This window comes from Tachypleus tridentatus, chromosome 13, assembly GCF_004210375.1.
Source record: "Tachypleus tridentatus isolate NWPU-2018 chromosome 13, ASM421037v1, whole genome shotgun sequence".
NCBI classification, from domain to species: Eukaryota; Metazoa; Arthropoda; class Merostomata; order Xiphosura; family Limulidae; genus Tachypleus; species Tachypleus tridentatus.
In genome coordinates this window covers 53,488,244-53,515,833 of record NC_134837.1, presented here as the reverse complement: position 1 = coordinate 53,515,833, position 27,590 = coordinate 53,488,244, and the positions used below count along the sequence as shown (strand labels likewise).

The 27,590-nt window shown below is 35.3% G+C and overlaps 1 long non-coding RNA gene across 1 annotated transcript in view; it reads left to right on the top strand.

Moving 5' to 3' along the window:
* The first annotated feature begins 1,433 nt into the window (after nt 1-1,433).
* LOC143238152 (uncharacterized) overlaps nt 1,434-27,590 on the top strand; it is a 53,709-nt gene continuing 27,552 nt past the window's right edge. The window contains exon 1 of the long non-coding RNA XR_013020433.1: nt 1,434-1,830. This is a non-coding gene — a long non-coding RNA (uncharacterized LOC143238152). The remainder of the gene's footprint in view (nt 1,831-27,590) is intronic.

Here is a 27,590-nt window from a genome sequence, read left to right as displayed (position 1 = left end):
TTAAGCACAAAGTCGTGCAATCAAAGCCTGACTTTTAAGGGAATAAACCTGAAAAACCACTGACCACAAACAGACAAATTTCATGGTTTACTATTTCATGCAATTTCTGTTTTTAATGAAATGTTTATGGCATGATAAAGACACAATGTTATTTTTTGATGATTCATCAATTATATTCACGCTCTAAGATCGAAAAGCAAACTTCCCTAAGAGCTTACGCTAATGTATTTTGTTTTATTTTTTTATTGCTTTTAACCGGACGTCTCCTTGTTGATGGCTATACAGCAAAGCTGTTGGGAAGAGATTAAATGTAAGAGTCATATTAGTTCTGACAACAAAACTCATATTGACTCACGTGGTTAAAACAAAAAAGAAACATTCTCATAGATTTAGATAACTCAGACAACAAATGTCTCTGTTGAGTCGTATGGCTCGGACACCAAAGTTGAATAGTCAGCAAAATGAAAAAAGATACAGTGTAGACATAGAGTTAAGTAGTCAGCAGATGAATACATTTAAAACGAAAATGAAATAAGCAAATCTATTTGTTTTTTCTTTATTTTACTTATATATTTATTTTTATTAGTGCTCTACAAATTGTTCCAATCAAGTAAGTTGATATACCATCAGCTGTGTTGTACTAATAATATCGAACAAAGAAAGGACTAAAGTAACCGACTTTACAAACGATTCAATGGTATCCTGCAAGTGAGTGGTGTAGCAGATAGCCTCACACCAGAAAAAATTGTTGTAGTGTTAATCAAATATAACTTCTGAAGTGTAACCCATATTCAGTGACACACACCACATTGAACTAGACGTATTGGAAGACCAAGAAACTACAATAAACTAACATTTACTTTGAGTTGGGCACATCAGTGAAATAATCTTTTTTATTCAATCATCTGTCGTTCGAGGCTATAAACTATATTACTGAACTACAGCGATTACCAGTAGATCATGCTTACCAACCTAATGCGTTAATCGCCATGGAAGGGCACAAAATGTACTCTAGTGGAGAACCGGTTTTTGTTTTGTTTCTAAACACTAACAGTGATATAAAACGTTCAAAATTTCTATAATAAAAATTATATGCAGATGCAATGGTAAATAACGTACGGTGTTCAGCAATCAAGAAACGCATTAAACCACTATAGTTAATTGTCTCTTGCCTAACGCCCCCTTGTGGATGCTGTAAGAGGTAATCTTCTAGAAACTGTAATTACGAAATTGGACTAAAATATTTATTATGGATGTTACCAGTCAAACCGATGAGTTCACCTCAGAAGAAACACCATTACTAATTACTCCTGGCTCATAGTCCTAAAAAGCAGAAACTACGCATAAATAAGACTTAATCCAATAAGGGCGCTTTAAACCATGATGACCAGACAGGCCTGCACGAATTCGTCGCTGTCGACCCGCAGGTGAACCAAGTGCCAAGCTGTAGCCCGTCTTGTGATGAAATGTATCTCCGTCGGTAGTTAATGGGTTGGCTATTTCATTCCCCGGGAAGATATTTTAAACATTAAGTTGGCAGTCGGAAGGAGCAGTGCTGGTATTTACGAGAAAAAGAAGCATTCCTTCTGATACGTGTACGTCACTTTGGGCTAAATTGCGCGAGTTCTTAACGTAGAAAAGGATAGATATGATCTCACGGAGTCACGTTCATTTGCATTTACGCTGAATTATGACACTACCCAAGCGCACGTTCTTTTACGCGCTCTAGCTCGCAGCCTGTTTGTAGTTAGCAATAATAGTGGAATGTGGATTGTCAGCGCAAATGAAAAGTGAAAGGCTTGCTGGTATACGACAGAATGTTCAGATAATGTAAGAAAACAGTTTGGAATGTGTTAACTTTTAAACTTTTTGAGTGCGTTAATGTCCATTTAATGGGAAATATACCTGTTAAAAGTCGGTATTATTTTTGTTGAGCTAAGCATAATAATAGAAGGTGCGAAATCGGCTGCTTGAAAATCTGATTCAGTATATATATATATATATATATAGAAAGATATATATATATATTACTATTATGTTGTAATGCCTTTTAATATATTTTTATAATATTTTCCTGGAAGAAAAGCACTATGTAATTTGCGCGATTTTTCATGTTTAGTTCTGCTTTACTTTGGTAAATGATCCTTTGTTTTAAGATGTCTTACTTTATTGAAGGATATTTTTAATATCTCTTAATTTGGTAAATGATCCTTTGTTTTAAGATGTCTTACTTTATTGAAGAATATTTTTAATATCTCTTAATTTGGTAAATGATCCTTTGTTTTAAGATGTCTTACTTTACTGAAGGATATTTTTAATATCTCTTAATTTGGTAAATGATCCTTTGTTTTAAGATGTCTTACTTTTATTAAGCAACATTTGTTTCAGGAAGTTTTACTTTGATGAAGGAATTTTGTTTCAAGTCGTCTTACTTTGAGAAAGGATAATTTGTTTTAAGACGTCTTACTTTTGTGAAGGATTGTTTGTTTCGTGATGTTTTAGTTTGATAAAGCATCATGTGTTTCAAGACGTTAACTTTGGTGAAGCATTATTTGTTTCAGATATTTTTCTTTGATAAAACATTATGTTTCATGATTTTTACTTTGACGAAGTATAATTTATTTCACGATGTTTTACTTTTATGAAGCATCATTTGTTTCATGAATTTTTGCTTCGCTAAAGCATCTTTTGTTTCAAGACGTTTCACTCTAAAAGATCATTTGTTTTAGAAGACCAAATTTAATTTTAATGAATCATTTTTCCACAGATTACTCTCAGAATTACCTGAAGAACTTCTTTTAGGTTTTGCAAAATATTTCTGTTATAACAAAATCATTAACTGGCTACTGATACACCTGTTATTCTTATTCATAGATCTGTACCATAAGGTGTTTACGTCAAAGGAATAGTGAAAACTCACCATGCGCTCTATATGAAAACTCACAAGTCCAACACAAGTAAAAAATAAGCATGATAATCAAATAATTAAAAAAAGAACATTTTGGCATTCTTTTTCTAGCTTTTAATGAGAGAAACGTGCATATATCGAGAATATGTTGCCATGAAATAATATTCTCAACTATTAATGTACAAGACTCTTCAATGGACTTGTTCATTTCATTTGATCCTTCTTTGGATTCTTTTTAATTCAGAGGTCCGACACGGCTCTCGACTCATAATCTGAGGGTCGAGGGCTCGATTCCCTGTCACTCCAAAGAAGCTCGCCTTTTCAGCCGTTTCAGACGTTATAATGTGACGGTCAATCCCTCTATTCGTTAGTAAAAGAGTAGTCCAAGAGTTGGCGGTGAGTGGTGATGACTAGCTGCCTTCCCTCTAGTCTTACACTGTCAACTGAGGGACTGCTAACGCAGATAACACTCGTGTAGCTTTGCGCGAAATTAAAAAACAATCTTCTGAATTCTGAGGCCTATGGTTCTGGGACGTCGTAGGTTTAGAGGAGGCTACAATGATTTGAGTAATGCAAATAATATAGTCATTTTATAACACTTCTTCTTTTGCTTGTCTTTCAAGTATATGAAAATCATTGGTTGAAACTTTTGAGATTACGTAAAATGTATGAATCCAAAGCAGAAGCCATTCTTGATTACGACACCGTATTCTGTTGTTGATCTCATAATATGAAAAGGACATTTTACGTAAAGTAAAATAATTCACGTGATAAATAACTTTCACAGATATAAGGCCTTGCTACACAGATATTAGGCCTTCTGTCTTAGGAATACGAGTAAGCTGTAGGTAATGATTTCATTAGTTGCAAGATGTTTTCCAAAATGAGCCTCGTTTGTCAAACAGCGATATGGTTATGATATGACTAGGAACACGACGTTGTTGTTTAGCCCTTTGCGCAACAACAGGTGTATTTGATGGTAATACTAATGGTCGCCCTTTAGGGACTGTCTCATAAGTTTATCCACACTAAGACATACTACGACTCCACGACGATGCGTATCTGTGATTCACGTCATAGTTAAGAAATAATTAATTTTTCTTTGATTAAAAGTTTTTTTTCATTATTCAGGATCTGTGTATCAATTTTTGTGATATCAGTTTATCAGTTCTTATATGATTAATAGTCTATTTATCAGTTCAGTGCATCATTAACTTCTGTTCTAATGTTTACCCTAAACAGCTGCATCAAATTAGGCTTCGTGATGTCAGAAAAACAAAGCAAACTTAGTCCACCTTTCAAAAGTTTTTTTTACCGTCAACACACTACATTATGTTGACTATTTTACCATCGACTTATAGCCAATAATATATTTTTCTCATCCAAGTTATAATGACATAAGTTTAACCTTGCTGCTTTTTCGTGCGAAGTTACACAATGAGCTATCTGCACTCTATCTAGGAAGGGGGAATCGAATCCTGAATTTTAGTGTTGCAAGTCTATGAACATACCGCTGAATTACGACGGATGAGACTCACTCAAATAAATATGTCCTGCATTCTTGAAGTTTTTCTTGAGGACAATAATTAAGATTTGAAAAAAATTAAATATTCACTGTTACTTCTACCTTTGCCCCAGCGGTATGTCTGCGGACTTACAACGCTAAAACACGTGGTTTGTTAGCCGTGGTGAGTATAGCACAGATAGTCCCTTGTGTGGTATTATGCTTAATCTGAAAGTTGCGTGTTCTAATCCCTAGCACACCAAATATTTTTGCTCCTTCAGCGGTGGGGGCGTTATTATGTTACGCTCAATCCCACTATTGGTAAAAGAGCAGCCCAAAAGTTAGCGGTGGATGGCGATGTAGCTACCTTCCCTCTAATTTTACCCTGCAAAATTAGGGACTGCTAGTGCTGACAGCCTTCGTGTAGTTTTTGAGAGATTTCAAAAACAAACAAACAGTTATGCTTAATTTCAAAAACAAACAAACAAACAATTATGCTTAACTCCTAAAACAAACCCCCTGGTGGCTTTGTTTCGATTATGAAAGCTTATAAGTAAGAAATTCCTGGTTTTAATGCCTGTGACGACCGACCACAAATAGCCCATTGTGCAGCTGTCATCGGTATTGACAGCAGCTCTTTTGCATAACTTTTTTGTGTGCTTGATTTATCAGTAAAACTGAGTTAAACGTATACCACTGATCACACTCTACTAAGTAATCACTGTTATTGAGCCAGTAGAATGTTGTCTCGAAAACGTTCTTCACATGTTTGACAAACCTTTACCATAGAGAACGATAACATGAAATTCATTCCTGCTAATCCTGTAAAATATTCAACTTAATAACGTTGGATACCAAACCACTGAGAAGAGAGCTTTACCAAAAACCACTGTAAAACTCCAAAATTCTGCCCATCGCTTCTCAATAAATAATTATTGAAATCTGATTCCTCAAAAGTGATCAATTACTTTACTTCATGTCCTTCTGTAACCGTGAGAAAAATAAAATAAACTTTAGTTTCACACCCATTTTCCGACACCATGTAAAAATTATTATTCGGTTGTGCTGGAGCTGTGCTGCTCTTAGCATGGAGCAGATTATTATGGAATTGTGGTTGCCGTGTTTTAATATGGTACAAGTTAGTATAGAGCCGCTGCACCGTGGTTCGGATTGTAAATTGACTGTTCCGACGTTATTCTGTTTTAAAGTGGTGCAGGTTACTATGGAGCTGTACGGGATTGTTCTATATTAACATAGTGCAGATTAATATGAAGATGAGCAAAGAGATTTTAACATGGTGGAGGCTATGATGGGAATTTGCCAGTGTTATTCTGTTTTAATGTGGTGCAGATTATTGTGGATTTATACTGGTATTGTTATATTTCATTATGGTCGAGATTATAATGGAGTCGAGTTGGGATTTTTGTGTTTCGTTGTAGTTGGTACAATCATCTGTGGTAATGTTACTCTTCTAATTTAACATGGTACAGAATAGTATGAAACGCGTTAATGTTGTTCTTTTTTTAAATACGTTATAAATTACTGGTATTATTATTTCTAAAGTAATTCAGATCAATATGGAAATATGTTGGTATTATTGGTTATTATTCTATTCTAACGCTGCGAGATAACTGCAGAGGTGTACCTGTGTTGTTCTGTGTTAACATGTTAAAAATTATTATTCAGTTATGGTGCTATTCTTTTGTTTTAATATGGTACAAGTTATTATGGGATATTATTTTGTTTTAACATGGTGCAGATCATTACGTAGATGTGCCCGTATTGCAGTTTTAACATGTTACAAATGATCATGGTGTTTTGTTGAAGCTATTCTATTTTAACGTGGTAAAATTTCTTACGGAATTGTCCTGGTATTGGTCTGTATTAACAAATTAGCAAACTATTATGGAGATGTGCAGGTGTTGTGCAATTTTACATGGCGCACAATATAATAAAGCTGTACTGTATTGTTTTGCTTTAACATGAACCATATTAGATTATTGTTGAGTTGTGATAGTATTTGATTTCGACGTCGTGCACGTTATTGTATAATTGTATTGGTGTTGGTCTATTTTAACGTGATTCAGATTTTTATTAACATAAGCTTTTTTTCTTCTGTTTTAATGTACTTATAAATATTTAGAGCGCTGATGTTGTGTTTTCACGTGGTATCAATTTTATGGTTCTTATGCTACTTTAACACGATACAAGTTATATTGGATATTTCGTGGTTTCTTCTGTTTTAACATTGTGCACATCATTATAGTGATAAAATAGCAATCTTCTGTTTTAATACGACGCATATTATTATTTACAAGTTGGTGTTGTTCTAACAAGGTATATACAGTCATGTGAAAAAGTTAGGACACCCTATGAAAGCCTGTGTATTTTTGTAACATTTTTGGATATGTAGATATTTATTCTCAATGTTAACAATACTGAGAGATTATAGGAATATAACTAAACAATTAAAACTAAATAAAGACTTTTCAAGATCTTCTGTAAATATAATTCTACAAAAATGCATATTCTGACTGAGGAAAAAGTTAGGACACCCCAGATTTATTCCCACTTAAAATGGCTCAACTCACACACAGATATATCACACCAGGTGCACGTGATAAGAAGATCGTTACTCAGCATTGTGAATGAGGCTTGCCCTGTTTAAACCTCAGACATTTAGTTTGGTGTGCTCCTGACTGTTGAAGTGAGAGTGAGCACCATGATGAGAGCAAACGAGCTATCTGAGGCCTTCAGAAAGAAAATTGTAGCAGCTTATGAGTCTAGTAAGGGATTTAAAATGATCTCAAAGGACTTTGAAATCAGCTTTTGAAAGCTGTCTGGAAAATAGTCAACAAGTGGAGAGCTTTTAAAAAACTGCCAACATGCCCAGGTCTGGTTGTTCAAGCAAATTCACCTCGAAAGCAGACCACAAGATGCTAAAAGAGGTCTCCAAAACCCTAAAATGTCATCACGGGACCTACAGCAGACTCTGGCTACTGTTGATGTGAAAGTGCATGCCTCTACAATCAGAAAGAAACTGCACAAGTGTAACTTGCATGGGAGGTGTGCAAGGAAGAAACCTTTGCTCTCTAAGAGAAACATCAAGGCCAGACTGAAGTTTGCCAGAGAGAATGTAGACAAAGACCAGAACTTCTGGAATAATGTTCTTTGGACAGATGAGTCCAAAATTGAATTATTTGGACACCAAAACAGAGGACATGTTTGGCGTAAACCAAATACAGCATTCCAGGAAAAGAACCTCATACCAACTGTGAAGCATGGAGGTGGAAGTGTCATGGTTTGGGGCTGCTTTGCTGCAGCAGGACCTGGACAGCTCACAATCATAGAATTCACCATGAACTTTACTGTGTATCAGAGGGTGCTTTAGATCCATCTGTAAGAAAATTAACGCTGAAGCGAAACTAGGCCCTGCAGCACGACAATGACCCAAAACATACCAGTAAATCCACCAAGGACTGGCTGAAATCTAAGAAATGGAGAGTCTTGGAATGGCCGGGTCAAAGCCCAGGTCTTAATTCCATTGAGATGCTGTGTGGTGACTTGAAACGGGCTGTACATGCAAGAAATCCCTCAAACATCTCACAGCTGAAAAAATTCTGCATTGAGGAGTGGGGCAAACTTTCTTCAGACTAATGTCAGAGACTGGTAGATGGCTACAAGAAGCGTCTCAGTGCAGTTATTTCAGCTAAAGGAGGTAACACTAGCTATTAGGGGGTAGGGTATCCTAACGTTTTCCTCAGATAGAATATGCATTTTTGTTGCATGACATTCACAGAAGATCTTGAAAAGTCTTTTCTTCAGTTTTAAATGTTTAGTTATATTCCTATAATCCCTCAGTATTGTTAAAATTGAGATTAAATATCTATATATCCAAAAATGTTACACAAATACACAGGCTTTCATACGGTGTCCCAACTTTTTCACATGACTGTATGCTTGTATTTGTCTGACTTAACGTCTTGCAGGTGTTTTTATATACATAGTGCAGATTATTACCAAGAATGTTGGTGCTCTAAGTATTTAACATTCTACACGTTGTTATGCAGATAAGATAGTGAGTGCCCTTTTTGTTTTAGTATGGTGCATTTTATTACTGAGTTGGGTTAATGTTATATACATTATTATCTAGAATGCTAGTGTTTCACTTTTCTAACATCATGTAGATTAATACGGAATTGTGTAGGTATTGCCCAGTTTTTACAGGTTATTGTAAAGATAAGTAGGTATCCTTCAGTTTTAACATGGTGTAGGTTATTATGGTATGGTGATGGAGTTCTCCTGGTTTAAAACTGGGTAGATTATAATAGATCTGTACCACTGTTGTTCTATTTCAACAAAGTGCAGATTATTATGTAGATATACAAGTGTTGTTGTATTATAACATGGAGCTGGGCTGATGATCTGTTTTAACACAATGCCCTTTATTATGGAGCTGGGCTGATGATTTGTTTTGTTTTGATTTGGTGTACGTTATTATTGGAGTTGGAGTGGTGCTGTAGTTTCCGATTTTCAGTGTGATGCAAATTGTTATGCAGATTTGTTGACGTTATTCTGCTTTAACACATAACATAGTGCAATTTATTACCGAGTTATTTTGTTTCAGTGCAAACTATTATGAAAATGTGCTGATATGATTCTGTTTTATATTACAATATATTTTTATGTCAAATACTGTGTAATCATTTGAAAATTAATAGCAATAGCTTTTTTATTTCGGGATCATAATGAAATACTCTGCTGGGATCTACAAATAAAGTTTGATCTGGTAGGTCTACATTATCCACAGATCTGATCTAATCACTATCATTTGTGAGTTACCTAAATATCTATCTCTTGTTCTTTATAATTTTAAGACTACACTATCCAAATGTCTTACGTGCTGACCATTGTCGGTTCATTTTATTCAAAATATTTAATGCTGTGACCACTGTCAGGTTAACATACCCAAGTATTTAATGTTGTGACTATTGTCAGGTCAACATACCTAAGTATCTAATGTTGTGACCACTGTCAGGTCAACATACCCAAGTATCTAATGTTGTGACCACTGTCAGGTCAACATACCCAAGTATCTAATGTTGTGACCACTGTCAGGTTAACATACCCAAGTATCTAATGCTGCGGCTACTGTCAGGTCAACATACCCAAGTATCTAATGTCGTGACCACTGTCAGGTCTACTTTATCAAGGATTTAACACTCTGATCGCCAAACTCTCGAGAGTTTCAATGTCCCTACCATTGTCAGGAATTTGTTTCCCACAGATATTATATTTTTTACGCTATTGGATTTACGTTATCCCCAAATATAATGTATTTGGTACTAGAATGTGCAAGTTTCCCACATATCTAATTCTCTGAATACTCTATGGCATATGTTAGACGTAAATCTAATGATCTAAGTACTGTGTGATGCATATAGCAGACCTAACTCAATACTGTGAAACTTAAGTTTCCCATATATCTAATCATCTGTTGACGTGTGATGTATATTACATCCAGGTCTACGTACCTGAATACTGTAAGATACATTTTACACAGAGATCTTATTATCTGAGTGCTGTGAGGTCTAATTCTGTATTAATACACTGTGAGATCAAGTGCTCTCACAGAGTTATATATTTCGGTGCTTCTAGCTTACTCAAATACTTTTGGTCTTTCAATTAGCTTAACCAGTAGTTCAGAAGGAAAAATACTGTTAGAATACACTTGTACCATCTTCTATGTAAAGGGACTTTGTAATCTCGCATTGAGGCGGGACTGTTACAGCCAGCGGGAAAGCTTTCAAACGTCACTACCACATTGCCGCGACAGATAAAATACGACCTGGGGCTGTCATCTCGATGATGACTAATTTGAAATATGTCTTTTATCCAGCCTAGCCTTTATTCGCTGTTCATCCCAGTTAGGCCTAGAGTAGTCTGTCAAATTCTATGATGGACGTTTAGCTTTGTAATCTTTGTAGTCGAGTAGCCATTCTGTCGTAACACTAACCTGGCGCCCATCCCTGGGAAACAGACAACGTGCTCAGCGCCATCTCTCACCTTTTTTTCTAATACGGCTGACAATTGTTCCTGTCTTGGCTTTCATCAGTCAAACTCCATAATTTGTGGTCATTTAGACAGTTACAAGATCGAGCATACGTTAAAACAGAGTTTAGCCTAAACATCTGCTGGTAGTAATCCGTGTACCTCAGGGACAGATTAAGTATTTACAAAGTTTATTGAATGATATACTAAAACTCCAAGTTCATTTCTAAAGCATGTAAATGATTTTGGTATGATTTAAGATAGGCTAATTTTGTCGAAGTCAATAATACTATGACGATAAATCTAAAACCTACATAAAGGCTTTCGTAAAAATGTTTAATAATAGTAAGATAAAATGAGCATTTTCACAAAACATATTCATGAGATTTGTACCACTTTCCCCTTTCGTTATGCTATAATATTACCATGACAACTAAACATATCGTAAATTCTTTGTGTCTATGTGTGTTTTTTGTTTTGTTTTTTTAAACAATTACGAAATAGAGCAAATGATGTTCTCGACGGCGCTTCCTTTCTCTTAATTTTTTTTTCTCATACTGTTGCTATGACGATAAAATAATGTCAACACTTGTATAGGGAAAGGTGTAGATGGTATTAACTTTAATTATTATTTCATTCTTTTATACTGCTGTCATGAAGCTGTGTATGAAAATACATTCTTATAAATAATATTACTTTTCATTCTTGTTTTGCACTGTTAATCCAGGGATCAAGTAGTGTCAATAACGACGGGAATATTAGTAATAGATAAAAAGTAGACCGAAGGCAGAGGTCTCTGGCGTCGCTTTTTTTCAGTTTTCATTACCTCTCCTGATTCATAGTTATCATTTCTATATTTTCAGTTTTGTTAAATTAATGAATTATAAGTATCTGTGAATTATTTAACCATTCTAGCATTTAACGGAACTCGGCAAAAAATATATTATTCATTAATCGAACCAGATATATAAAGTGCTTAGTTCAAGCTCGATTTCTGAAGAAAAGGGCCTATCGTAGGGGAGTTAGTCTTAAAAAGATTTTTCTCAGATATAGAGTGGAGTGTGACGTAAAGTTAACATATAGGACTGCCGATCGAAAAATTTATTTGTTTGTTTTTAATTAAACAATGGGCTATCTGTGGTTTGGTTTATTTGGAATTTAGCGCAAAGCTACACGAGGACTATTTGCGCTAGGCGTCTCTAATTTAGCTAATCATCACCATCCACAGCCAACTCTTGTACTACTATTTTACCAACGAATAGTGGGATTGATCGTTGCATTATAACGCTCCCATCGCTGAAAGAGCGAGCATGTTTGGTGTGATGAGTATTTGAACCTGCGAGGGCTATTATAGGGGTAGAAGTCCGCCGATATATCACTGGGTGGTGTCGGAAAGTCCAAATGTCTAGCCCACAGTGTGTACCTGAAATCCCTCCACACTTTTGCTATGGGTGCGTTATAAAAGTGCCAGTCAGTCCCATTGTTCTGTGACTAGAAACTGTTTAGGCAGAAGGTGCTGTTAACTGGCTTCTCTTCCTCTAGTTTTGTTAACTTTAGAATTACCAAATATCATATATATGAAAAAAGTATCTAGTTATTAAAAGGATTAAGTTAGATATAATAGGATGTTTTCTCAGGTGTTACAGATTTTACAGTACTTTACATAGTTATTATAGGATTCTCTCAGACGTTAGAATATATTTTACACAATTCTACCTAGAAATTAGATTATCTTGCGTTGCTGTTTAGGGACAAATCCAGACCTAAATGTTTTCCTATCTCCTAACTAGTAACTACAGACCACCCGAAAACGCAAAATATTTCTTACGCATCTGCTCAACCAGGAAAACTAATATACAGTTAGTGCATTTACTATGCTTTATTGAAAATTTAAATTCAATTCATTTGTTTAAATACATAAAAATCACAATATTGAAAACTTGAAATTTTCTTAAACTATTTTGTCAAAGATTTAGGAAGTCCATTCGAAAGTAGTCATACATCAAAATATCTTGTGAAATAAATCTATTGTAACAAATTTACAAAAGTGGATTAGGATTTAATAGATATGAATTTAAAAACAAAGCTACGTTATGGGTTATAAAATGAAATATAGTATTTCGGTGCGAATATGCATATTTATACTTGTGAAAGCTCACAATGATCATTCGCCTGATGTTTCTTCTTACAAATTCTATAACAACTGTGTGTACGTCAATGTTTCAGACACAATAAACACACGTAAAGGACAAACTATTGAGCCGTTGTATTTCTTCTGTATATTTTAGGAAGTCTTAATGTACCAATTCTCACATGCCGTCACTGAGTTTGCTGCTTGAATTATGAGAGCTCTGTGTTTGTTTGTTTTTTAATTTTGCGTCAAGCTACATGAGGGCTATCTGCGTTAGCCTTCTCTAATTTACCAGTGTAAGACTAGAGGGAAGGCAGCTAGTCATCACCACCCACCGCTAACTCTTGGGCTACTTTTTCACCAACGAATAGTGAGATTGCCCATCACATTATAACGTCTGAAACGGCTGAAAGGTGAGCATGTTTGGTGTGATGAAGAGTCGAAACTGCAACTCTTAGATTACAAGTCGAATGCTTTAACCACCTGGCCATGCTGGGCCAGAGAGCTTTGTGAATGTTGAGGTTACTTTCTGTGTTTATTAGTTTCACTGTGTCAAATACATGTTGATGGATATGTTTCTTCATGTCTTCTCCGTTTAATCAACTGTGTTTTAACTAGTGAAACTGGGCTGGGAAATAAGTTATTGTAAGTGTGACAGAACTGGAAAATCCAATGGTTTTAATTTTGTAGGTAAGGAATTCACCAGTTAAAGCAGAAAAACCCTCGTTTAAATGTCATGGTCCTCTTGCAAACTGCTTATAAGCTCTCGAATAATCTGGTTTAAAACTCAGATAGACATATTCTCATTATGGTATTCCTTTACAGAATCTCTGAAGGGTATCGTGTCTCTGTCCTCACGTCTCACATGTAAGTGGCCTAAACACAATGACTTCAAATGTTGCTGCAAGATATGTTACTGAATTCAACAATTTAGTGTTGAAGCTGTCTACATTGCTTCCAACCATGGAGTGTGTATATATCAATCTCGATTTCTTCAGGTGTACTGACAGGATCCTGAAACTGTTTTTATAGACTGACAGTGAGAGCTTTGGTATAAAACAAGACAGTTGTTGTAACTGTCGTTATAAAATCAAAGATCGTTTAATATATATCTAAACTCTTGGCCTTTTTTTTTAACTGGTTGAATTTTTCCATGTTTTACTTCATTATTGCGTATTTGGTCTAAGGTTAATTACTAAATCAAATGTTAATATAATGTCTTGAGAGCATCTATCTTTTTGGTTCTTGTGGCTTTTACATACAGCTTGGAGATCTGTTATGTTATGATGCTTTCAAAATATTTTAAGCTATCTGAACCAGTAGGCCTTCATATTTAGTATAACTGTTGAACTAGCCCGTGATTTCAATTGTCCATCATATTTCCGACACTAATGACGGACAGGAGTTTAACTGTGGCAAAACACTGAAAATATTTCGCGATCGAATACCTTTCTTTAGCAACAGCGTCTTTACGTGGTACGGAACTGTTTCGGCACCATAGTAATACTGACTTACACAATTATTATAACAACCATTCTTTGTTTGTTTTGTTTTTCGCGCAAAACTACAGAAGGGCTATCTGTACTAGTCGTCCCTAATTTAGCAGTGTAAGACTAGAGGGAAGGCAGCTAGTCATCACTACCCACCGCCAACTCTTAGGCTACTCTTGGAATTGGCCGTAAGATTATAACACTCCCACGGCTGAAATGGCGAGTATGTTTGATACGACAGGAATTCGAACCCGCGACCCTCAGATTATGAGTCGAACGCCTTAACCCACTTTGCTATGCCGGACCAGCAACCAGTCTACCTACTTATTTTGGTTGTATATAAAGAGAATGGAAAAAGATAAAAGTAGAAATAGGAAACATAAACAAACACACTTTACTATCTCATCAAACTTTGATAAACTCTACTAATATCATACTATTGATAAAACAAATGAATCTGAAACGTCCAAAATGTTTTTTCTCGCACTCGAAAGAAAACAAGAAAGAAAATAAGAAAACTCTCATTATGAAATGTCCAGAGTGTTTCATACTTGTCAGAAAACCATCTTAATCTGAAATGTCCAGAATGTGTGTCCTATATTAATTGGAAAACATCTTAACCTGAAATGTGCAGAACTTTTTCTCATAGTAAAACACCTTGACAGAATCATGACGTGAACAATGCTTTATTATAGTCTACCAAAACAAGAAACTGTGATGTACGTTTTGAAACCGATTCAAAATGAAGAAAGTATACATAACTAAAAAATATTTTAAGTTGACAAAAACAACAGAAGTTTTATACACTAGCAGTATTGAGCATTTTTTTAGTGGCTACAGATTTGTCAAAAGCCTTTTGGCTTGCCCTGCCGATGAATGTTTTGTTTGATATCAGATCTGACAGACCAACAAAGAAAGTTTACAATTTATGTCTTGTCATTATTTCCAAAGCCAACTAACCTGTCCGCTCCACTCCTGCGGTCACTCTCGTCAGTAGTGACCGTACGAATGATCTATAGACGGAGGTCATTCAAACTGGACAATTTATCACAGACATTGGAAAAGTACAATTTTAGTAGCTAAGCTTTAAGTTGGAGACGACAAGACGTAATACGTCAAAAAGACTAAGAGAAATGGTCTCAGTATTATAGCTTGGTGGATCATTTGACCGAGTCGCCAATTTTTCTTTACAAAAAAAAACAACAACTATACCTTGTTGGAAGCCACTTCAATGGATTATTCTTTTCGTCTTCCTTTAAACTGACTTTTCATCTGTCTTCAGTTTGTTTTGCTGAGGTTGTTGTAGTTGCTGTTTTTCTTTACGTTATTTATTTATTTCTCCGTCATCAAACAATAATTTTTTGTGCGTGTACAAACACAATTTTCATTAGAATTGATAATTTAACACCATTTAGATTTAGCTCGACCATTGTTAAAACAACTGATAAAATATATTAATATTGTTTATCATATTTCAAATTATCCATAAAGAGTTTTGGTTTCACAGTTTGGTTTGAATTTCGCGCAACGCTACACGAGGGCTATCTTTTACCAACGAATAATGGGATTGACTGTGAAATTACAACTCCCCACCACGGCTGAAAGATTGAGCATGCTTGGTGTGACGGGGAATCGAATCCGTGATCCTGAGATTACGAGTTGGGTGCCTTAACCACATTTTAGTGAACTGAGTTTTCAGTTTCGAGAGAGCGAGAAATTATTCCTTCTGAAATGAACATCATACGTGTGCATGGTAGCCATTCGGGTTTCATCTAGTCGACAGTTTAATAAACGTTTTCTTTATATCTCAGCAAGCAGTTTGTTAAATAATGGAATTCTGACATTATCTGCAACATGATTTACATGTCGTGATGAAAACCCTTTTGGTTTCATTTTGTATTGCAGGCACTGGTATGTGGTAACTTATGTTCAATTGGGTTGAACGGCCAGGTCACTTTGTTTCAGAATTTCGCGCGATGCGATCCGCAAGATATATCTGCGTGTAGATGACCCTAGTTATGAACTGATAAAGACAGAAGGCAAAGAACTAGAAGCGTCAGCCGCCACAGAGGCTTTGTCTGACTTTTTCAGATGAATCATGAGATTTATTGCTCAGATAGCCCGGCATGGCCAGGTGATTAAGTCACTCGACTCGTAATCCGAGGGTCACGCGTTTGAATCCTCGTCACTCAATCATGCTCGCCCTTTCAGCCATGGGGCATTATAATGGTACAGTCAATCCCAATATTCGTTGGTATGAGTTGGCGGTGGGTGATGATGATTAGTTGCCTTCTCTCTGGTCTTACACTGCTAAATTAGGGACGACTGGTGCAGGTAGCCCTCGAGTAGCTTTACGCGTTATTCCAAACAAACATGTGTTCCTTATGTATCCAAAATGTAAATAACCCAGCTATGTGTTCGTTAAATGCCCAAAATTTATAACAACAACATGTTTGTTGTTAATTACCCAAAATTTATGTAACCATAACCTATGTTATACACTACACCTTATTTATTAGTTTATCTAGTTAAAAGTGATGGAATAGTGTTTACAATAGACATATAAAAAAGCGGTTCATTTACCCTTCATTTTGTATTCCATTGCTCAATAATTAGATTCATTTCATATTTGATTTTAATTTATTGTTGTTTTCAATATATGAAAAAATAAAGTGTCAAGTTGCTAATACTAGATGTATTTAGATATCCATCAACACTGCCAGTCTACGTTATTCGAATTGATCTCTTCAAGGTTGCACAAGTCCATGAGAAGTATTTTTAGCAATGTATTTCATCTGTAATGTACTTAATGTGCATTTTCAAATCAATGTAAACAGCACTAATTTAATTCTATTCTACAAGAATTGTTGGAGTGTCGATGAAACAGATTTGTTAATTATAAAAAAGCGATTTACGGTCTTTGTGACTTTTATGACATTTTGCATTAACAGATGGCGCTGACTGTAAAGTCCTATGATAGTGTTGATTCTTTAAAGTTTACGTTGATAAAGAAAAAAAAAATCTGTTACTGTTAATTGTTTTTACTCATGCACGTGAGATCTAGTTACGGCTACGTGACAAATATTGAATTTTCACCTATAACAAAATTACAACTTTTCTGCGTGACGATGACTGAAGCAGCATGTCTGATACACATGATAGATAAATGTGATATAAATTCGGGAGAAATCAAATCAGGACGCTCGCTGAAGGGGGCATTTCGTTAAACATGCAAATACCAGAATACAACCCAGGTAGCGTTGTGCTATTATAATCGACGTACAGTAAAACTGTTGTAGATTTCCACGTCTTAAAACGTCATGGATGGTAAGATCTAAACTCATCCTAGCGTTAGCCGAAAGGTGAGAATTTATATTAAAATAATATCAATAATATCTGAAGTTTGTTTGTTTGTTTTGAATTTTCGCGCAAAGCTACACGAGGGCTATCTGCGCTAGCCGTACCTAATTTAATAGTGTAAGACTAGAGGGAAGGCAGCTAGTCATCGCCACCCATCGCCTACTTTGGGGCTATTCTTTTACCAATGGATAGTGAGATTGACCGTCACATTATAACGCCCCCACGGCTGAAGTGGTGAGCATGTTTGGTACGACGGGAATTCGAACCCTGCAAGCGTTTTCCACAAAATCATTTGACCCACACCGCTAGAAACAGGGTTTCGATATCTGTAATGAGCAGAACAGATTTAGCCCATGTTGTAGGAGTTTGTCGAACTTTTTTTTTTCTTTCTAATGTGAGGCTCATTGATTGAAATTAAGCACAAAGCTGCACAATGTTTCTAATGTCTGAGAAAACAGCCATGTGCCCGAACAAAACTGCAGATAAATTAATATAAATAAAAGAAAAACAAGATAAATCAAGGGGATCTCTTTATTAATAAACAAAAACTTAGCCCTAACTACTATTCACGTGTAAAATCATATTTATTTTAATTTTAACCATTTAACAGTTGTGTTTGGTTAACCTTTATTTTGTTGTCTATCGATGTGCTATCACTCTTGATGCTAAAACACGTAACGACTTAGTTTTATTAGTCAGGTGTAACCCTTTGACAATAGCAGACAAACCTAACTAAACATAGTTTTTCTTAAATTAAAAAAGTCTTCTAAAACTTTCTGCTTATTTTATCTGTAAACAAATCTTTCAGTAGCCAATCATCATACTTGTTTTTATTTTTTACCATGCAAAAAGACTTAACATTAAAAAAGGTGTTTAATTGTATTGCAACAAAGTGTTCTCTTGTCATGCTACAAAATGTGATTATGCGTGTTTTTCTTACAGCAAATCCACATCGGGTTATCTGCTGTGTTCACCTAGGGGAATCAAACCCCTGATTGTAGCGTTGTAAATCCGAAAACTTACCGCTCTCCCAGCAGGAAACAAAATGTAATTGGAACGGTTATTATAAATGTGTTCCTATCTAAACTTTAAACAACGGATTTCGAATTTTCTTGTAACACTTAGATATATAATAGGTTATTTACGCGCTGCCTACCGAAGGGAATCGAACACCAGATTTTATCACTATCCCCGTCGTGTGCGTGTGTTTTCTTATAGAAAAACCACAGCGGGCTATCTGCTGAGTACACCAAGGGGAATGGAACCCCTGATTTTAACGTTGTAAATCCGTAGTCTTTCCGCTGTACCAGCGGACGACACCTGTGATGGGAAAATATTAATAAGAAAATATGTTTTACATTCGTTTTTATGGTTCTGTTTCTTGCCAAAGTTCAAATCTTACAAGAAAAGTTAATGAAAATATATTTTTTATAATAGTTGTTTAAACTGAATTCCCTGGCGAACTTAAGTATGTGCTTGGAATACAGACTGAAGATGAAATAACTAGAAATTGTTGTTGGTAAAATAAATAATGTAATTTGTTGAATCTTCTGTGAAACGTTAAGCCTTTTCATATTCATTTTTGAATTTTTTATTTTTCGAAATGTCTTTACCATTCCTCAAAAAAAAATCTGTAGATTTTTAAAGAGCACAATGTTTTGTTTGGTTCGATTTAATATTGAAAACACGAAATTTTGGAGTCATCAATCATAAGACACGATGTTTTGATCTGTGGAAGGTTATTTCAATAGATGCATATATATTCTGATATGTAGATGCATTGTGTGTTATAGAGTGCATGCGTATGTAGCTTCGCTTGTCTGAAAGACACGACGTTAACGCCCACTAGGTATCCCAGATATCAAGTGTTATCGTTAACAGTTATGTTCTCGCTAATCAGAATTACTTCTTATTATCATGCGAGACACTGCCCACCCTTCCATCATAATGTTGCTGACCCCTTTATAACTAAGTCTACAATTTCCCTTATGACTACCATCAGTGAAGGCCTTGGCTTTGGTGAAGAAAGCTGAATCTCGCCTGAATACCTGTCAAGTGGTAATCCGTATTAAATCACATTCTAATACCGTCTGCTGGCTCTGACTGCCACAGCCGCTTCTAATCACTCACTCTATCGCAGGTAGACAGATGGAGCCTTCAAGAAGTAAGTTATTGAGACCCACCTCTGCCCTTTATTATCTGAGAGCGAGACTAGTCCAAGCTCTATAATTTTACAGAGGTGTTAATTACAGACCCACAGTTCATCAACGACTGATTCGCTCACAGTAACTACTATTCTGTTCATTTGCTGGAGGGCAAGATGAAAGAGGCTTAAAGAACTTAACGTCTTTAACTGCTCATCCTTAACAAGCTTTCAAAATAATTACATAGCAAGCTGGCCTAAGATAGCCCGCCAAACTGCATTGAGTACCGTTATGAATTACTGAGTAGGTAGTACAGTAAATAAATTTCTAAATTAATTTTTTAGTTTAATTCCAAATCGAAAACCTTAAACCATGTACAAGTTCAGCTGAATATATATATTTACACGTTACTCTAAAGCCAAGACAATCCAACCTTTTCACGTCGATATGCTCTGACTAAACTAGAAGTTAACTTTTACTATATAGTCTGTATTATAGACACAGAAATCCGCCCTGTGCGAGATAGCACAATTGTTGGTTTCTGTGGGTCATTGCATTGTACAATTCGAGGGATGACAGTTTTAATATTTGTTATAATTAAAATCGCTGTCTACAAAACTCACTTTATTTTAAAACTTTCTGATCATTTAACGTTTATTTATATAACCGTGTGTACCTGCTCGAACTTACTATTTTATGGGTAAAAAAATTACGAAAGTGTGCACGTCATGTGAATAATGTTGATTATAAATAAACACACACTTCAAAACAACTTAAACACAGAGTGAATAAATATTATGATGTTTTAGTAACAATAACAGAATGATAAATGTCTTCATTATTTGAATAACAAACATCTAAATATTAAACGTTTATAACAGAGCAGTGGAACAAAAACTGTAGATTCTTCCAGCCATTCTAATCTCATGATAATTAATTAACCAGAGCAGTTACAAGTTTAATTCCTATACTAATCCACATCACTCTGAACGTGAAGTACTTCACTAAACACATATTGACATTCTTTAATAATAAAAACTTGGTAAGTACGCGTTAAGACGAAATAATTATTATTTCTAAAGAAGAAAGAATCGAATTACCATGCAGTACAATAGTTTCTTGTGAAACGACTCAACATTAAAACTACTTGCGTAGGTAAACAAACCGCATTCCCAAAGAAAGTTTAACAGAAAACAAAACAGTTATAACTATCGATATTTAAAAGAACTAATTTTGTAGATAAAGCCGAGCGTGGCTTTAGAGGTTAGTGTGCTCGGACTGTGAAATGGATGGTTAAAGGCTCGAGTCCCTTTGCCACAACAACATCTCGCCCTTCATTTTGGATGTGTGCGTGCACTATACCACTATTTGGTGAGAGAGAATAAATAAGCCCTACAGTTAGAAGTGGTTGGTGCTATTGATTGGCTGTTTTACCTTAGATCTGAGAGGTTTGTACGCAGATTACCTTCAATGTAGCTTTTCACGAAAATTAGTAAAACAACCTGGGTATGTGAACTTTGACAGCATATTATACAAAATTCTTGCACAGGATAAAAAAATATCCAATTTGTTTCAAAACGCTTTTTCAAACAAGCGTGACCTTTCTTAAACTGTAAAAGAAATTACAGTTTTTTTGTAATTATGGGTAATTACACAATTACAGCTGTAATTACAATTACAGTAAATGTAAGTACAGTTACATTTACTAACAATAGTAACAACAAATTTAACGTAAATTAAATCTGTAATTTAACTTAATTTCTTCTGAAAATGTTGGTTCTCCATACTGTGTCTCAGCGGTAAGTCTGAGGCTTCTAATGCTAAAAATCAGATTTCGATTTATAATTTCTGTGGGAAAAATCTGCTCGGCTCCCGGTGGCAGAAAGATAGGTCTGAAGGCTCCTGATATTAAAAAAAAATGGGTTTCGATTCCAACAGTGGACAGAGTACATATAGTCCATCGTATGTTTTAAAGCTTAACAACAAACAATGACTCTATCTGACGTAACAAATTTCGTTCAATCAATTATTATATCACTTAATTTAGTATTATAATCAGTTTTGTTTACAAGAACTACGACAATCCTTTCGTCTGATTTGTTTATTAGTAAATCTTTATTCTCACTAGCTTGAGAAAGAAAAATATATATAAAGGAAAACATTACATAATGTTCTCTTTCCTTCTTTATTTTATTAAACTTCTAACTATCCGCTTAGATGCTAATTCTATACCCTGTTTTTTGGGAATCAATAATTTACTTTTTGGGCAAAAAAATATTGAAATGAAATATTCTATGTACACCGTCGAATAGTTTACAGTTTTTATATCAAGCATTAAGATAACTGAACCCTCCATCTCTGTGTGATGACGTTAAAACACATTCAGAAACGTAATGAATGATCTTTATGGTATAATTGGGACTAATAAGAATTTTGTATTATTGTGGTAGTTTGATCTGGGCCTTACTACTTAAAATAGAAATTGTTAAAGAGATAACTCTTTATCTCTGTTGGTACAGTACTTTCTTGGATAGCAAAAGGTCTTGGATGTGACACTCCATATTGGTACAGCATTTGTTTGGATAAAGAGAAATCTTGGGTTTGATATTCTCAGTTGGTACAGAACTTGTTTGGATAGCGAGAGATATTGCGTTTGATACTCTTCAACGGAGAAGATTAGCATTGTATTTTAAAAACGTAAGAATTAGAATATTAAAAATGTAAACTAAGTTTACATGTTGCTAAGTACACATCTGTGTTAAGACATTGTGTTTATTAAGTTAATAAGTACACATCTGTGTTAAGTTATTGTGTTTATTAAGTTAATAAGTACACATCTGTGTTAAATTATTGTGTTTATGGGGGGGAGGAGGGGAGCATAGCGATCGCGAGTGTGTGTGTATGTTTTCTTATAGCAAAGCCACATCGAGCGATTTACTGAGTCCACTGAGGGAAATCGAATCTCTGATTTTAGCGTTGTATATATCCATAGATTTACCGCTGTACCAGCGGGGGACATTTCGATCACAACCCCTGAATTGTATCCGTATGTGTATATATATATAAATATATATGTGTGTGTGTGTGTGTGTATAAAAAAGAATATATTCAAGGGGTATAAAGAATAGCCTCAAATAATTTCCAAATAAACTATTTCCAGTTAAAATTACAAAGTGTATCCAAGAAAGCATACTCCTAGACTAACGTTAAGGTTTCGTCCTCCATTTTCTGCTTCCTCCAAAATTAGTACCTCCATTTGTATATTTCTGCTTACGCTTCTATTAAGAGTAACAAGAAAAAGTTTAGATACACCGTAGCCCAACAACTTAGCGGATTTTGGATCCAAGAATTGGTTTGCGTCCTGTTGCCGCAATAATAAAAAAGAAAAAACTTTCTCTACGCTGTTTGGGAACGTGAGTGTGTTATAAGAGTAATGGTCACATCCTAACGTTTAATCAAATCAAAAATTGGCGGTGTGTGTTGTGGACTAGCTGCCTTTCCACTCATTTATCAGTTCAACATTAGGGACGGTTAGCGCACATAATCCTTTTGTAGCGCCCTTCTCCCCTCCTAGTGGCACAGCAGTATGTTTGCGGCCTTATACCGGGTTTCGATACCCTTGGTGGGCAGAGCACAAATAGCCCTTAGTGTAGCTTTATGCTGAATAACAAACAACAACAACTTTTTGTCGCTTTGTGCAAATATCCGAAAAGAAACAAAACTTTTTGCCCATGTTGACAGAAACGAAACCGATCTAATTTACAGCGCCATGCAAAACTATTCATTCTTTATCAGTCATGTAACTTTGGATGAAATACAAAGAACGCAAACAATTTTACAATGAAATTGTTTTTATTCTAAACTCCAACGACCAAACGTGACAACTGTTATGTGTGAAGGAGGTTGAATGTCAGCAAAACCTGCAAAGAAAATATATAAAATGAAATTTGCTTATCGTATAATTATTCAAAACTTTGACTGGACCACTCTAGGCCACTCTCTTTCTTCTTTTGAAGCCACTCCATTGTGACTTTGACCTTGTGTTTCGAGTAATAGTTCTGCTGAAATCTGAGTTTTTAGTATTTTTAGATTACTGGCTGACACAAAAAGGTTTTCCTCTAGGATTCAGCTTACCTTGCACCATTCGTCTTCCCCCCAGTTGTATCAAGTATCCCAGTTCTTGCTGATGAGAATCAACACCATAACATGATGCTGCCACCGCCACGCCTGACACTTGGAATGGTTTAGACTAGGTGGTGTGTTGTGTTGGAGTTTCGCTAGAGGCAATGTTTTGAATTTTTGTCTCGTCTGACCACAAAACATTCTGCTACGTGTCTGTAGTATCATTTACATGCTTTTGTAGCAAACTCCATACCAGACTTAAGATGATTTATTTTTTCCAACTATTGCCTCTTTCTTGCCACTCGCCCATACAGGCCAGTTTTGTGAAGGGACAGATATATTTTTGATGTATAAACACTGATTCCCATCTCAGACATGGAACTTTCCAAGTCTTTAAAAGTCACTGTTAGTTTCATAGTGGTATCCTTAATTAATTTTCTACCTGCTCAGCTAGTTATTTTGGAAGGGCTGTTTCATCTGGATGGTGACTGGGTGATTTGAAGTACATCCTGCTTCTTAATGATGGTCTTCACTTTACTTGAAATTATTATCAGTGATTTTGAAATTTTCTTCTAACAGTCTCCTGATCTATCGTTTTCTACTACTTTATCCCTGTCTTGTTTGGAAAGCTTCTTGGTCTTTGTGGTTGATTTGTCACATCACTATGTGAGTTGTGGTTCGAAAAGATGCTTTTACTTGAAGTAAAGTAAAACCACTTTGATTACACAGATTGAGGGACCATTACACTAATTATGCGACCTTTCAAACTAATTGTTTGCATCTAAACTGATTTATGGTTACCTTAGCAAAGGAATTGCATACTTATGCAATTGTGAATATTTTAATTTTCTTTGAAAATTTAACTAACTTATATAACATCAGCGTTTCTTAGCTTCCTCAGTTTGAAGTATACTTTATAAATAAAGTCCCATTTGCAAGTCTCATGATTGCAAATTCACACTACTAAAATATGTGGCAAATTTGCAGGGAAGTAAATACGTTGCAAGATACTCTAAGTGTTTGATCATTTCTATTTTGACTTAACTCAGATACTGTCTTGATCTTTCAAATTTCTAGTTGAATTAAATCTAACAACGAGGTTAAGCTTTATATTTGTTCGTTTTTGAATTTCGCGCAAAGCTACGCGAGAGCTATCTGCGTTAGCCGTCCCTAATTTTCCCACCGCCAACTCTTGGGCTACTCTTTTACTAACGAATAATGTGATTGACCGTCACATTATAACGCCCCCAAAGCTAAAAGGGGCGAGCATGTTTGGTAAGACGAGGATTCGAACCAGCAACTCTTAGATTACGAGTCGAGTGCCCTAACCACCTGGTCATGCCTGACCTAAGCTTTATGAACTAGTAAATGAAATACCTAGTTGTGTTTTTCGTTTTTTAGTGCAAAGACACATTGAAGTGTTTGCTGTGCCCATTGTGGTTAATTAATTTCTAGATGTTAGCTTTGTAAATCTAAACTTACTCCTATCTCACCAGAGGATACTTAATTTTGTAACCAAACTTTAAAAACTATACTTAAGTTTAGTTTCATCTTACAAAACTTTATTTTTGCAGTTTATATTAGCGAATATTAGAGGACGAATCCTTAATATTTAAAACAGTGAAATTATTTAAAATAGTTTACGTTGCTTTCGAAAATTTAAACAGGGAATTATTTCTTATTTACGTAAAAATAGCCGTTCAATTTTTCTAAACATTAATAAAGTCCGCCTCCTACATACATAGCAATTAAACCGCAAAATATCAAACTAACAAAACAGCTACAATAAAAATGAGCACAGTCCAGAAAGACCGAGAAATGCCTCTAGTGTAGTTAACCACCTGCTGACGGATTACAACATTACAAGCTCGACTGACACTTACAACAAATTACAGGGTATATTGTACTTAAATAGTAAGCCCGAGAGCTGATGGGAGGTCTACTGCTGTGGTTGAACCGAAATGTTTGAAGGTTATTTCTTATTGGAAAGCTTTCCTCCTTTCTCTCCCGTCTTCTCATCGATAAATTTGAGAGTTTATAGCGCTAAAATTTTGGGTTTGATTTCTACGGTGACTATAGCCTTTATACACTATTGTTCCGCTTTGTGCCTAACAAAACGTGGTTAGTTTGGAGTTGTATTATTGAAAACGTAATCAACTAATTTATAGAAAACTACTCAATGGATTTTGACTGGTCATAAAAGTGGGACATACCCACAAGTCCGTTTCATGCTCTCATTCATTTTGACCTGATCTTTCCCTGGTTTGTACAGATGTAGGAAGAAAACCTCTCTCCACTATAGTAGTCAGTGGTATACAATAATTCTTGCTGTTCTTGTCCTGTACAGGCTTGTTTGAAAAGTTTCCTTCCACTCTAACGGCTAAATAAAGTCACAATGGACAGTAAGAAGTGAGCCAGTTTGATGACGAACACAGTAATTCACTGTGAATGAACTTGCTGTTTTATTTGTCCACTTGTGTTTCCCTGTTGTTGTTGGTATTTTTAATGCAAAGCTACAATGGACGTTTTTTCCACATTGTTAAGAACAAGAAATTGAACCGCGGATTTTAGCACAATAAAGCCATAAGTTTATCGCTGACCAAGTTGTGTTTCGTTGCTGATTGTGTTTCACATAATATTCTACAATTTGTATATAGCGAATGTGCATTTTTGTAGTTACTTTTAACTACCTGGCAGATATCAGTGCACATGAAAGTCAAATTTCATACTTTATTTATAACGCAAGTGAAATTATGTTTATCATATATCGTTACTACAACCGCTTAAGTTTAACAAATGTAGTGCATTACAACAGTATAAATTCACCAAGTGTATAATGGTATACTTTAGCGCTTTAAGTTTTTTTCATATAGTCAACGATAGTGGTTTAAGTTTACCTTATCTTGTTGTACTGAAACGGTTTACCATATTAATTTATCATACATATTGTTCTGGAACAATTTAACTTTACCATGTAAATTTGCTATACAAGTGTTCTGAAACGGTTTAGCCTTAGCATACGTGATGTCTTGCAGCTATTTACCGGCTCGGCATGGCCAGGTGGTTAAGGTACTCGATTCACAATCTTAGGGTCACGAGTTCGAAACCCCGTCACACCAAACATGCTTGCCCTTTCAGCCGTGGGAGTGTTATAATATAACAGTTAATCCCACTATTCATTGACAAAAGAGTAGCCCAAGAGCTGGCGGTGGGTGGTGATGGTTAGCTGCCTGTGCTCCAGTCTTACAGTGCTAAATTAGGGATGGCTAACGCACATAGCCATTGGGTAGCTTCGCGCAAAAATTCAAAACAAACAAACAAACAGTTATTTACCTTTACCTTAAAGAGTTTACTGTAGTGATTTAATTTTATCCAGCCTGGAGGTAATCATACATAGTATACTGTAGTGGTTTTATTTTACCACACATGGTGTATCTAAGTGATATAAGATAAGTTTGTCATACACAGTGTATTGTTGTAGTTAAAGTTTATTATATATGGTGAATTCTAGAGGTTTAACTTTATCATATATAGTGTATTGGCACGGTTTGAGCTTACAGTACGTAGTGTATTATAATGGTACTCAACTATATTTATGCATAGTATTGAGACTGGACTAAAGATATTAATTCTGTGTAGGACAAGTACTGAACTACATATAATGCTCTATCGTAATGTGATTGGGTTAGAAATATGCATTCTGTATTGTAATGGTACCAAACTATATATACCTGCTATGTAATAATGACTATATTCTATACATACATCCTGTATTGAAATGGTACCAAACTATACATACATGCTGTACTATAATGGTACTATTCTATACATACATCCTATATTGTAATGTCAGTAAACCATACATGGAATAGGTTTTGTT